The 14,207-nt window shown below is 48.5% G+C and overlaps 1 long non-coding RNA gene across 1 annotated transcript in view; it reads left to right on the top strand.

Moving 5' to 3' along the window:
• Nucleotides 1-13,875, top strand: part of LOC104670843 — a 32,198-nt gene extending 18,323 nt beyond the window's left edge. The window contains exon 2 of the long non-coding RNA XR_749196.2: nt 13,593-13,875. This is a non-coding gene — a long non-coding RNA (uncharacterized LOC104670843). The remainder of the gene's footprint in view (nt 1-13,592) is intronic.
• The last annotated feature ends 332 nt before the right edge of the window (nt 13,876-14,207 follow it).

The raw sequence follows: 14,207 nt of genomic DNA, 5'->3' as shown, positions 1-14,207 counted from the left end.
GTGGTTCCAGATTGGTCAGCGTTGTGTGGAAAGTGATGATAGGAAGAGAAAGTCAGTGCGCTCCATGTTCTGGGCCAGGCCCCCTGGTTTGCAGGAGAACCTTGGTTATTCAGTCTGGTCTTTTCTCATCCAGTCTAAAAGCTACCCAGGTGTCCTGAGCAGCAATGTCAGAAAATACTTAGGACAGAAGTGCAAGTTTTTTTAAAAAAACAATGGACACTGTTGAGGGTGGAGGGCGAGAGGAGGGAGAGGAGCAGAAGAGATAACTATTGAATATTGGGTTTAGTATCTGGGGGATGAAATAATCTGTACAACAAACCCTCGTGACACCAGCTCACCTATGTAACAAACTTGCACATGTACCTTCGAACATAAAATAACAGTTACACAAATTTAACTGAGGCCAATACAACTCATGAGAAGCACAGTCCCTTTCTTACCTTTCTGCATTCCTTTAATTTGGTTCCCTTTGATGTATCTTCCACAATTGTGGCTCTTATTTGAGGATTGCGTGACACGGACTACTTATCTTTTTTATTATATTTAATCAGCACTTTCTAAATCAAGATACAGGAGAAAATATGTTCTATTTTTTAATTTAGTAGGCTAGCATGAATTTGATGTAGATAAGACACCCTCACCTGGTTTTGCATTGCCTGCTGGATAAACATTCCTGGTATATGTAATGTTGTATCACGAAGCTAGCACAGGGAGCTGAGCTGCGATAACTTGCTGGGCCTTTTCTAGCGAGTGGGTTGAGTGATTTCATTCCAGGCCTGTCCAGTGGTGCGTGAGCTGCGGGCTTCCCATGGTCTGATTGGCAGGCCTGATTCTCTGAGAGTAGCCAGCCTTTCTGCCCCAGACACAAGAGTGATGGGATCAATTCTAGCTGGAACAGAGCAGCCCAGCGTAAAGCGTCTGGAGGACGGAGGCTTCAGGGATGAAGATTCCCCTAAACCTCTTTGTTAAGTACTTTTTGTTTTAAGATGGAGTTTTGCTCTCTTTGCCCAGGCTGGAGGGCAGTGGCACGATCTCGGCTCACTGCAACCTCCGCCTCTGGTTCAAGTGATTCTCCTGCCTCAGTCTCCCAAGTAGCTGGGATTACAGGCGCACACCACAACACCCGGCTAATTTTTGTATTTTTAGTAGAGACGGGATTTCACCGTGTTGGCCAGGCTGGTCTCGAACTCCTGACTTCAGGGAATCCGCCCACCTCAGCCTCCCAAAGTGCTGGGATTACAGACAAGAGCCACTGAGCCCGGCCTATTAAGTACATTTTTAAGAGGAACAATTCACTACCATGGCATCTATTTTTAAAAGTCTGTAACTGTTAGAAATAGGCCTGAAAATGATATTAGCCTACACAGAAGCATAACTTAACATAAATTGAAAGGAATACCTTCGACAGAAAAACTGGAATGCAATAATTGATTTGGGAAATGAGTTTAGTGAATCTGTCTCATTTTTCTTGCTGTCTTCCTGGGCCTTGGACACAATCTCCATTTTTTGTTTCAGGTCTTTGCACGCTTTTTTTCTACAGTGATCAGCATATATTTTCCTGCCTTGCTACACTCAGTATTATTGAGGCTAGTTAAATTGTTTTCGTTAATAAGCAATAGAGACAAGTTTAGCAAGTCTCTTTAGCAAGTCTCTTCCTAAGAGCTGCTAAGCCCTTCAGGACTCACTGGCTGGAGTCCTCGCCTCTATCTGCTGTCCTGGCTTTACCCTTAGGGAGAAGGGTAAAGTTGCTCTCCAACTTTTGAGTAACCAAAGGAGCGGGAGTGGTAAGATCTGCAGAAAATCCACACCCTGGGTCATCGGGATGAAGAACTAATTATTGTCAGAGGGAAAACTGAGCCCCGCAGGATAGGGACAAAGCCTCGTACACAGTGACTGTGCGACGCTGGCACCTCCAGACGGGCTGAGCCTGAGACAGCGTTTCGCAGTATTGCCACGAGCACATTCAGCCACTGGGGTGTGGCTACACAACTGTCACATGCAACACAGGGATTCGACTGCTTGGGATTTAACAGACACCAAAATGACTGCATCCTTATTGTCTAGAAGAGAGCACCACGCCTTCATACCTTGATTAATTAAAATGAGGCAATCGTGGGAAATAAATCCCACAGCTGGGTGTTGTCTTTCCTCCTAGGCCCCTTTCTTAGGCCTCCTGGCTTGTCCTCCTGTGCTCTGTGCAGAGCTCGTGTTTTGTTCTGTTCCGCTCAGCGCCTGTTTTCTGCTCCTCCCATCATGGCGCTCAGGCCTTCCTGCTGCGCCTTCTGAGTTTCTCTTCCTCCGGTTGCTGGTTCAGGCTGTGAGGCCTGAGTCTTTCTCACCCACACAGGCAGGGCTATGTGCTGCCCAGATCCAGAGAACCGTCTCTCTGCCTTCAAAACATTGTTCAAAGCCTGCTGCCTGGCCTGCCCCGGAAACGTGCCTCTATTTCATGGAACCGTGGCTTTCTCTGTTGCCTGGCCACGGGTGCTTTGTTGCAGCAGGGGCCGTGGTTGCGGCCTGGGTAGGCACAGTGAATTCCAGATCGGTCCACACTGAAGAAGGCTCCTCGATGGTAGGAAAGTTGGAGAACACAGAATAAATAAATCTTGTGCCTCTCTTTCAAACACTCAGTGATGCCAGCTGCCAGCAATTTCCCCATTTCATCCCAGAGTGTGTTTAATCAAGTGTTTCTCTCTGTTGCACTGTCTGGGAGGAACATTATTTCTACAGTTTCTGGGCAATATACGTCCTGATGACTTGAATATCCTCCCAATTGCACCACCTGTGTTGAAAGGAGGCTTTCTATTCACTGTTGCCTAATGGTGGCATTATTCATCTCTGTTTCAGATAAGCACATAACACAATTTTTGATTTGCTTCTGCCCTTTTGAAGGGGAACCATAACTCTTTTCTGCTTATAGAGTTATTGGGAATATTAGGATGGCAGCCCTTTGGAATATTTTTGTCTTAACACAAAGCAGAACGGAGAATGTGAGCTTAATGTCATGAAGAAGTAAGACCTGTGGTGGGAGCAGGAGCTTGCCTATGCTGGCTTGGGGCAGCCTGCAGCTAGCAGCTGCCACTGGGCCCCCCAGCCCGGCAACCCTGGCCTCGCTGAGCAGCGGCTGCATGCACTCCAGAGAAGCACAAGATCCCCCGTGGAGCCTGAGAACAAGTTCGTAGCTTATCTAAGAAAGCCGTCAGTGTTGATCAAGGGTATGGCTTCTGATAACATTTTCAGTCCAACTCCAAACAGAATGACCTAACTTGCCACTCCCATGAACTTCAAGTATGAAGTAGGTTTAGTCACAAAGAAGAAAGTACTAGAACCCTTGCAATAATTTTCTTTGTTTTTGTGCTTATCACTCAGCATAGGTTTAGAAAAAGGCTGGCAAACTTATTCTGTCAAGGACCTGGTAGTAAAGATGTTAGGCTTTGTGGGCTGGGCTGTGTCCGTCATGAATACCCAGCTCTGCTGTGCAGCCACAGACCATCCACAAGCAAATGGGCTTGGCTGTTTTCCAATAAAACTTTATTTATAAAAACACTGGACTCCTGGTGCTGGATTTGGTCTGTGGCCAGCAGTTTGCTGACACCTGGTCTAAGAAGACAAGGGTATAATGTTCTCGAAACACCTCGACATGGGCTCTGCTCAGTAGCCAGGTCTGGGTCTCTGCTTTCTAGAAGCTCCCAGAGGCCAGGGCGGAGTAGGGGCTGTGTCCCTCCCACGAGTTGTGGGAGGGCCGCTCTCCGCCCAGCAAGGTCTCTGCCCTGCCTCCCTGCCCTCTGTCTGGAATCCTCTTCTGCTTTCTACCCAGAAATTCTCAGAGTACGAGATGCTGGGACACTGGGCGCAGCAGGAGCTCTGAGTCTTTCTGGTTCCTGCGTGACCGGACCAGGCATTGGAGCCTCTTCCCCGTTGTCTCTAAACCTAGATTTTACTTCCTGAACTTCTAGAACATGAAGCTTGCTCTCTATAAACCAAACCTTGAAGTCCCCCAGTTGTAAAAGAACAGCAGGGCCGGGCGCATTGGCTCAGGCCTGTAATTCCAGCACTTTGGGAGGCCGAGGCGGGCAGATCACTTGATCCCAGGAGTTCGAGACCAGCCTGGCCAACATGGCGAAACCCTGTCTCTACTAAAAATACAAAATTGGCTGGGGGGATGGTGGTGGGCACCTGTAATCCCAGCTATTCGGGAGGCTGAGGCATGAGAATTGCTGGAACCTGGGAGACAGAGATTACAGTGAGCTGAGATCACGCCGTTGCACTCCAGTCTGGCCCACAGAGAGATAGTTCGTTGCAAAAAAAAAAGGCAGAAGTTCTAGGACCATCGTGTCCATGGAGAATCAAACAAGTTCACCAGAATGTTTTCGAACTTTACACACATTTGCAAACAGACAAACAACCTGAGTAGGAGACTGGTGGGGCAGATAAATAGTTACTAAATGATTTTAAAGTTCAACTTTGTTACCGGAATAGATTTTGTTAGCTTTCGTAGATAACATATTTGGTAGTTAGCACTGTATTCCTATTGTCTTTGCTATTTAATACATCAAATGTTCAAGATTTTAGGAGACTAGGAGGCTATGAAAACACAAATCCTGACTTTCGTGTGTTTCCCCTTCCAAGGTGCTCTTCCTCGCTTGTGTTAACAGGAGTACAGCAGGAAACCACGTTCCGTTAGATAGCAATCCTGGGAAAACCACTGAAAGAAGAAACATTCTGAGCATGCTTTGTGAACAGAAGAGTGAATTTAAACAAATTAACCAACATTTAAATTCCTCATCTGTGGGTTATTGCCAGGATAAATTCAATGCTTGCCTTGGCCAGAGTTTGTTTGGTTTTAAGGGGCCAAACCCCACCAAAGCACAGTAAAAGGAAGCCTTAGCAGAAATATACAGGAAGCCTCTGGGGCCAAGGGCAGGTGTAGGAGCTGGAAGGGGCTGGAAGCAGTGGGGCTCTCTCCTGTCCTCCCTGCCTCCTACCCCAGGTCTCTCCTCTCAGGTTTAACATGGGAAATTGTACATTTTCCAGCATTTCTTTGCAAACCAGCCTTCTCTGCTTGCTTCTTGGTGTGCTTAGTTCCCAGTGGGCATCCCCAGAAAAATCATCTCATTTCTAGAATCCTCATACCTCAGAGAGGGTCAAAAACTTAGAAGGCCTTTCATATTTATATATCAGGTTAATAAATACTTATTAATCTGATGACTTGACAGATTGAATAAGTTTGATATCTAAAGATAACCAGAAATGTCTTGGCCAAACTTGACATTCCTGGGATGGAGAAGCTACTTGGCTGACCTTGAGCCAGTGTCCACGATTTGTCCAGCCAGCTGTGAGGCTGTGACTCCCTGCACCATGGGGGCCATACCTTGTATCATCAGGAGGGTTTGCAGAAGATGCCTGGGCGTCCCAAAAGGCACCTACTCTTGTGCTTTCATTTAATCTAAACACCAGGTTACCGAAATCAGTGACCTATCATTTTAACAAGTGATTTGGGTCATGTCAGAGCCCAAACAATTTGGTGGGTTGCCAAGCTAGATGCTCCTTAGACCCTGATATATGTGCAGTTGGTGATATCTCGTCAGAAGGGGACGCGCGGACTCTAGTGAAACGTTCTATTCCCATGTCCAACCTGGACTGCTCTTTCTGTCACTGATTCACTACAAGGCTACATTGGGGCAGGGGGTGGGGGACATTCATCGACCTAAGATAATCTGCCTTTTAGGACCATGTAATTTAGACATCGTGCTATGTCATGTTCTGGACTAGAATGCTCCACTAGAAAGGCAGGCGATGACCCTAAGGGCACTACCCTACAGTAGGGTGGCCGTTTGTCCTGTCTTGCCTTGGACCATCTCAGTTTTAGCATAAAAGTCCAATGTTCTCAGAATTCCCTCAGTCTCAGGCACGCTGGGATGTGGGTCACCCTCACCTACACTCAGCCGGAGCCATAGAAGTGTGGCTGTGGGTAGCTGGCCCCGTTCTCTTCCAGACACAGAGGACCATCTCCAAATATGATTCTGGAAGCAGCCTCAGAGCTAAGAATGCCCTGTCGAGGCAATGGCTGCCTCACTGCCTATTTTCCGGCTCACGCTAGCAATTTCCTTACTTCCCAGAGGCTACACCCTGCAAGGATTTCCATTCCAGGAACTATAGGTGATACCTGGTTTGGCATCCTGGCCAACTGATGAGGAACCAGCTCTCACGGGCCATGTCCTGCCCAGTTTCAGAACATGGGGGGCTGTCTTAGTCTATGTGGGCTGCCATAGTCTGGACAGCTTATAAACAACAGAATATATTTCTCACAGTTCTGAAGGCCGCAGTCTGAGATCAAGGTGCCAGCAGAGTTGGTTCAGGTGGCTTCGTCTTTTTTTGTTGTATCCTCGAATGACGGAAGAGCATGGGAAATCTCTCTGGGGTCCTTTCAGAAAGCACTAGCCCCATTCTTGAGGGTTCCAGCCTCATGACCTATTAATACTCAAAGGCTCCTCCTCCTCATACCATCACATTGCAATGGGGTTAGGATTTCAACACATGAAATGTAGTCGGGACACGTTTAGTCCATTGCACTGCCCTTGAGCAGTTTGCAGGGTGAAAGCTTCGCCCACCCACCGCGGCACCTCCAGCCCTAGAGGTTAGAGACACACACACTGACCTGCAGCTTCCACCATGGACAGCAGCTTGTCACAGCACCACATGGGAGCCTGACGGCGTAGGAATGGTTACCGATCTAGCCCCTCCTATGGGCTGTGGAATATGTGTATCCTGAGGACAGACTTTGTCTTTTTTAAAATTTATCTGTGGTTCATAGGTGTATTCCCAGCGCCAAGAACACTGAGCAGCACATAGTACACTCAGTCGGCTCTTCATTAATCCTTACTGAGTCAGGGAGAACAAACGAACGGAAGAGCTGGGAGCACAGAGGCCAGTTAGGTGGATAAAGGAAATGTTCCAGGAGGGAAATAATAAACTAAGGTCTCAGCTAGCTTGGTTCTTAGGAGAAGAAATTAAAAAGATCCTCTTTTAGGCGGGGCACGGAGGCTCATGCCTGTAATCCCAGCACTTTGGGAGGCCAAGGTGGGTGGATCACCTGAGGTTGGGAGTTCAAGACCAGCCTGGCCAACATGGCGAAACCCCATCTCTACTAAAAATACAAGTTTTCTGGGTGTAGTGGCAGGAGCCTGTAATCCCAGCTACTCGGGAGGCTGAGACAGGAGAATCTCTTGAACCCAGGAGGCAGAGGTTGCAGTGAGCCAAGATCACGCCATTGCACTCTAGCCTGGGCAACACGAGTGAAACTCTGTCTCAAAAAAATAAAAAATAAATTAATTAATTAAAAAACAAAAAATAAAAAAAAAATCCTCTTTTCTCTGCCTGGATAGTGCACATTTGTGTTTCCTTTCACTTGTGTCTTTCAAACACCTTCCTTCTTTACATCATCCTCCCCAACTACACCCCCAAACTTGGTTTCTCTTACTCCTATCCATATATATATAATGAGTATGTTTGTAAGTATATATATAGACACACATACATACATATGTACATATTTGTCTATAATTGTTTATAAACATTTTGTAAGGAAAATATCAAACAAGAAATGCAGTAGAAGAATAGCACAATGAATTCCACGTTCCCTTCACCCGGTTTCCACATCATCAACGTATGATCCATCTTATTTCATCCATAGCCCACCTACTTCTCCCCCTTCTTGTACTAGTAGAAAAAAAAAATCAGAAACCGTGTGGTTTCATTGGTATGTGAGCGTTTTAAATAGCTTCCTACTGCTGTTAAAATTGACAGGTGTTGGCCAGGCTGGGTGGCTCACACCTGTAAACCCAACACGTTGGGAGGCTGAGGTGGGAGGATCATTTGAGATCAGGATTTCGAGACCAGCCTGCGCAACATAGTGAGACCCTGTCTCTACAAAAATAAAAATAAAAAAGTTAGCTGGGCACGGTGGACTAACTTTTGTGGGGCAATGTGCACCAGTAGTCTCAGCTACTCGAGGCACAGGTTATCATTTGAGCCTGGGAAGTCGAGGCTGCCATGAGCTGTTTTTGTGCCCAGGAGACAGAGCAAGACCCTGTCTCAAACAAACAAACAAACAAACAAACACACAAACAAACGGATAGGTATTTCTTATTAACCCAATTTTAGGAAGAGAAAACAGAAGACAGAAATATCACTGATATGTCTCACAAGCTCCTCTGCTTGCTTGCAGCCAGGGCCTGGAGTCACTGGGCTGGTTGCTCAGCTTGTGTTCTCATGGCACCTGGTGCAGGAGCCGTGACTCAGGGCACGTGTGCCGGTGGTTCTGGTGTCTCTGCACTGTAAGTGCCTCCCCCACCAGCTTGTAATGTACTGTAAGTGCCTCCCCCACCAGCTTGTAATGTACTGTAAGTGCCTCCCCCACCAGCTTGTAAGCACCTCTGCAGATCCTTATTCGCTGGAGTATCCCAAATACTCAACCTATGGGAAATCCCTAGTAAATATTATCTGAATAAATGTTAAGGTACAATCAATTTCAGGGAGATGGAAAGGAGTCTGCTTTCTAGACAGGCCTGCTGGTAGTCGCGGCAAACACCGAAGCTCAAGAACCACAGCTGGATTGGAAGGTTATAACTGGTGGCGGGGGCGGTGGCCTCAGACAAATGCTGAAAAAGACCCAGAGGAGCCTGGAAGTGGATGTGGAAGTGGATAAAGGAGCCGAGAAGAGTGGGAGGGAGAAGAAGGCACAGGGGACCCCAGCCTGCAGGCAGTAGATCAAGAGAGACGGAGGATGAAGGCCCAGGAGCAGCTCCACCGTGGGCCCTGAGGGCCTTGTCAATCAGAGATGTCACACGCCTGCCCAGTGGAACCCTCTGCATGGTCTCGGGTGCCAGGGAAGAGGGACAGCAAGTGCTACCTAGGGCTGCGCACAGGTCGTGGCAGATGGCTAGGACGGGAATTCCAGGGCAGGTGCAGATCAGGAGAGGGAGGCCGGAGAAGGTGAGGGGGACTGAGGACGAGAGGCAGGCTTGGTTTGAGTACGGTGTGGGGAAGAGAAGGCTGTCATCGGTGGTGGTTGGAGGGGGCTTTAGAGGTGACCTTGCTCTTCGAGGGGCTGGCAGCCTGCATCTAGGAGCCAGGTGTGAGAGTTTTAGTGGATGCGCAGAACTTCTCCGTGAAAATACGTGAGCACTGTGCAGGAGTCACCATATTGAGATACTCTGTGGAAAGGACAGAGCTGCGCTTCATAAGGAGTCCGTTCTTCACGCTCCGCCTCGTTAGCCTTCCCCACTATTATTCTTTTGAAAGGCTCCTGTCCTAATCCCAAGAAAACTTGGTTGGCTGGTGTTTTCTTTGTCGGAGTTTCTCTTTTGCATTCCCTTTGAGGGGAAAAGCTTTGAAGTAAGAACGTAGAGGGTATGGGGAAGCTCCTGGTGGGGGTTGGACTGACATGGCCTCCCCAGACACGAGCTCTGCGCCTTACTCTGCTCCCCGTAGAGCATGGGGATGATACCTATTGCACCGGGTAACTGCAAAAAGTAGATGGAAAAATGGGAAATAATTAGCCTGTTTTCCGGCACATGTATGTCTTCAAGAAAGTGTGCTATCGTGTAGGTAGCCGTTGTTTATTATTACTATTTTGTTTGGTGGGAAGGACCTACCGAGAGATGGCTCTGACGCAGTGTGTGTGTATGTCTGTGCCTGTGTGTCCACGTCTCTGTGTGTCTGTGTGTGTATGTGTATATGGAAGCATGTGTATGTCTGTATGGTGAGGGTGGGGGCATGTTGGGAGATACACAGTTGGGGTGAAGAGGCAAGAGTCCAAATTTCCTGGAAAATCAACTTTATGGACAGAGAGGGTCCTCAGACCTCAGTATCTTCAGCTTCTTACAACGTGAGATTAGGCCACATGGGTGGATCTCAATAGAGGCCCTTTCTTGACACATGCAGGGGTCTGGAGGTCTATTTTAGTAACTCAGAGACTTGCTCAGAGGTCCCCAAGATCCAGAGCATACCATTTGGAAGCCTCAACCCCACGTGACCTTGGTGAGAACTTCTGGTTCAAATGTTTTCTGAATGTTCCCACCTGTGCTCTCTGGCCTGATGAGGCTGAGCTGCTGGGTGGGACTCCCAGGCCCCAGTGGTGGCCTGATGCCTTTGTAGTGGCTGGGAGGTATCTGCTGGATTCAGGACTGTTTTAAGCAGTGAATCCTGGGGGTTGGGGGAGGAAATCACCCTGGTGACCCATCTCATGGTCAGTCTCCAGCCCTCTCTCCTCCAGGCCACACTCCTTTGGTTGCTGAGGAGCTTTGGTTACACATGGGTGAGGCCGTGCCATGTGGCAGTTGTGGATTTAATTACACCAGGGCCAAGTCAACGGTAATTGCTTCCCCAGTCATCCTGGTAATTGGATGGTGAGGCCGTGTCTGCAGGGTTCTGTGTGTGGAACAAATGGCTGTGTCGCAACCCCTATTGCCACATGGCCCAGGGTGACTCCCCAGCATTCTTCTGCAAGAGACACAGAGAGGCCCGCTCAGAAATGCCTGGGAATGGTGCCCTGGAACCCCCTGTCTGCTGCATTTCTGTGGAGGGTCTGCTCCCGATGGGGAAGGTGAGCCCCATCTCACAGTGGGAGGCCGACCTTCTCCTACCCCTGGCTAGAGTGGCTGAAACTGAAAACTCTGGTGAATGACATGGCATTTGCTAGTCTGCAAATACCTAGTCCCTCACCCAACAACAAGACAGGAACTGAGTGCCTACTGTGTACCAGCTAAACCCTGCTGGAGCATGCACATTCCACTCGTTCAGGCACGCTGTTTCTTTCACTTGAAATGTTGCCCTTTTGTGTGAGCTCATCAAAGTCCTCCCCTCTCCATGCTCAGCTCAAACATCACTTTTTTTTGCTGGGCACAGTGGCTCACACCTGTAATCCCAGCACTTTGGGTGGACAGATTGCTTGAGCTCAGGAATTTGAGATCAGCCTGGGCAACATAGTGAGACCCTGTCTGTACAAAAGCAGTTATTCAGGCATGGTGGTACACACCTCTGCTCCCAGCTACTGTGGAGATTGAGGCGGGAGGATGGCTTGAGCCCAGGAGGTCAAGGCTGAATGTGCCAAGATGGCGCCACTGCACTCCAGCCTGGGCAACAGAGCAAGACCCTGTCTCAAAAAAAAAAAAAAAATCACTTTTCATGCTTGGGAAAGAAAGCTTGGCCTCTTCTGAACTCCCGTGATAGTCACTGTTTACTGCAGGAATGTGGATTCTCACTCCCAGCCAGCCCCGTGTGCTGCTTGTTGGCCCACCGATGGCTTAGTTGATTGCTGGGTTGCTGGGTTGCAGTGTCCCTGAAGACAGGTGGGGAGCTTAGCCCTTTCCTTTGGGAACACTGTGGTGCAGTGGGCAGGGTTGCCGTCAGTAACTCTGAGCATGCATGTTAAGCCTCAAGCAAATCTTGTTTGGTTTGGGGTCCCTTTGCCTTTATTGGAGGAGGAAGTGGAAATGTTGCAGGAAGATGGCCTTCTAAGCCCTCTGAAGGCACTGAGTTCATGGCTGGGAAGTCTCCATGAAGTAGTTTCTGATTCAGTCGTTGGAGACGACTTGATCCATAGGAGAGAGACAAGAACAGCAGCAACTTTCTTTGGCTCCTTGTATTTTTTCTGGCTCCAGTCCCAGTTCACTGCTCCCTAGCTTGGTGCTTTCTGGAGCCTCGGGTCAGGGGCCGCTGCTCACCACCCTCCCGGACACAGTGCTGTTGAGGGCGCTTTGCTTTATGGGACGCTCACCAGCTGCCCAGGGAAGCAGCATCGGGGAGGCCAAGCATCCCAGGTGGCCCAGCACTGCGGGTGCTCCCAGGATGCGAGACTCCCAGGGCTATGTGGGCACAGTCCTGGCTGGTCACCCTAAGCACAGCCATGCGGCTTCAAGCATCCAAGGGCCAAACACCGCGCCCGGCGGGGAGAGGATCTGATGATTAGTCTTATCTGATTGTGTCAGCTGCTCAGGGAGATGGGGCCACATGCTTGTGAGGACAGACTGGAACCAAAAGGGCCTCAGCCAAAGGAGTTCGCAGATAAGTTCTGCTCTCTGGAAATCACAGCAGACAGCCATAAAACACCGGGAAGACAAGTCCTGCAGACACTTGCCAACGCCCAGCTTATCACGCAGGAGATTTATAAGCAAAGCCCTGGATAGCACAGCTACCTCGCTTCAGGGAAACGTAAACAGAGAATAAATAACGAGCCTGCCTCGGGCTTTCCTCTGTAGACAGCTTGAGAATGGGAAGCCTCACTTAAGAGAGGTCTAAGATGAGTTCATTTAAAATCTGGGGAGATTTTAAAGCCCGTCCACGTTGAAGTGGATGTTCAGAAGCTCAGCTCTGTTCTACGGAGCGGTCACAGGATGGACGGAAGTGGCTGAGGCCTCCACTCACTGGCCACAGCTGCCACTCCAGACGATGGAGGGGCTCCAGTCCGGGGCTGAGCAATGGCCGTGGGGCCTTCCCTTTGAGAAACGGGAAATGCAGGCAAACCACTGCCCTCTCAGCACAGGGATGATGTAACTTGTAACATTTATGTCTAGCTTAATTATTAGAGATGGGGCCACTGATAGCACAGCACAGTCAGGTGACGCGCACTCCCGTGATGACAGTTGGTCAATTATCTGGGCAGCATCAGAGTATTTTGATCTTTCAGAGGGTTTGATCCTTTTTGCGTGGGTCACTATTACCCTTTTAGAACATCAGCCAAATACAAAGAAAAACGTTTCATCTTCACAGCCCTCGCAGGATAAAGCATTTCAAGAATCCCCTGTAGAATAATAAACAGATCTTTATAAATTAACTTTAGTTAATCCACTGGATGTTGGGAAATTCAGTGAAACCACCTTCATTTATTTTTGGAGAGATGCTGTGCCCAGGCCAGGCAGGCAGAAGAGAGAGTCTTGTTTGACAGGGAGGCATTTGCTGAGCACATAATGAGAGTGGGGAGACACACACACCGACACGCACAGACACACACACACACACACACAGACACACACAGAGACACACACACATGCACACACAGACACACACAGAGACACACACACCTACATCACACACACACAGAGACACATACACAAGCACACACACACAGACACACAGACACACAGAGACACACACAGACACACACACAGAGACACAGAGACACACAGACATACAGACACATACACACAAACACAGGCACACACCCAGACACAGACACAAATACACCACACACACAGACACACACACACAGAGGGGGAGACATACAAATAGAGACAGACAGATACATATACACACTCAGAGAGAGATATAGAGAGAGACACACAGAGAGACAGATAGAGACACACACAGACATACACATGCAGAGAGAGACTCATACACACAGAGACAGACAGACAGACACATACGCGGAGACATGGACACAGGCAGAGAGACACAGATAGACAGACAGGGACACCGCCGCCTACCTCTGCGCCTGATGTCTGTTCTAACCCCAGTCCCAGGGTATGCGTGACCTCAAAATCTATCTCCCCTTCATCATGGTAACTGAGTGTGTTTCTATTTCTTACATCTAGGACAGGCATCAGAGCTACAAACCAGATGGATGTGGTAGCACAGAATACCAAAAACCTCCGCTTAAGACTCAGCTGGGGAATTGAGTTGCCTTTTTTAATGGCAAAGGAAAAGAATCACTGATAAGGAGAACCTTGAATTTAGGAAGGGTGGGTGGGTTGGGTGATCAGCTGGGCCTCTTCTGTGCGTGGCAGAGCACATTTCAGAACTGTGTGTATATCCGTGGTCACTGTAATTGAAGAAAAAAGAACAAGAATTCAGAAAATTATATCCTATCCCCAAAAAGGCTACTCTAATGTTCCTGATGACTTCATTATCAACTTGAGTTATTTATTTTTCGAAGAATGTTGTCTTTGGAGACAATTTTTCATCAGTGAGTCAACCTTTGTTTGCTTGCATTGGTTTCACCTTCTATTATTTTTTCCCCATGACTCTCAGCTTTTACTACTTACTGATCCCTGATGGAAGAAGGACGTCTGCTCATTGACGTGCTGACAACCTGATAAGTCACCCCACACACACTACACACCCCCCCACACACACCCCACACACCCCACACACACACTGCACACACACACCACACACACACTCCACACACACCCCACACACCCCACACA

Source organism: Rhinopithecus roxellana, chromosome 4 (genome assembly GCF_007565055.1).
Source record: "Rhinopithecus roxellana isolate Shanxi Qingling chromosome 4, ASM756505v1, whole genome shotgun sequence".
NCBI lineage: Eukaryota > Metazoa > Chordata > Mammalia > Primates > Cercopithecidae > Rhinopithecus > Rhinopithecus roxellana.
This window is presented reverse-complemented; position numbering and strand designations above follow the sequence as displayed.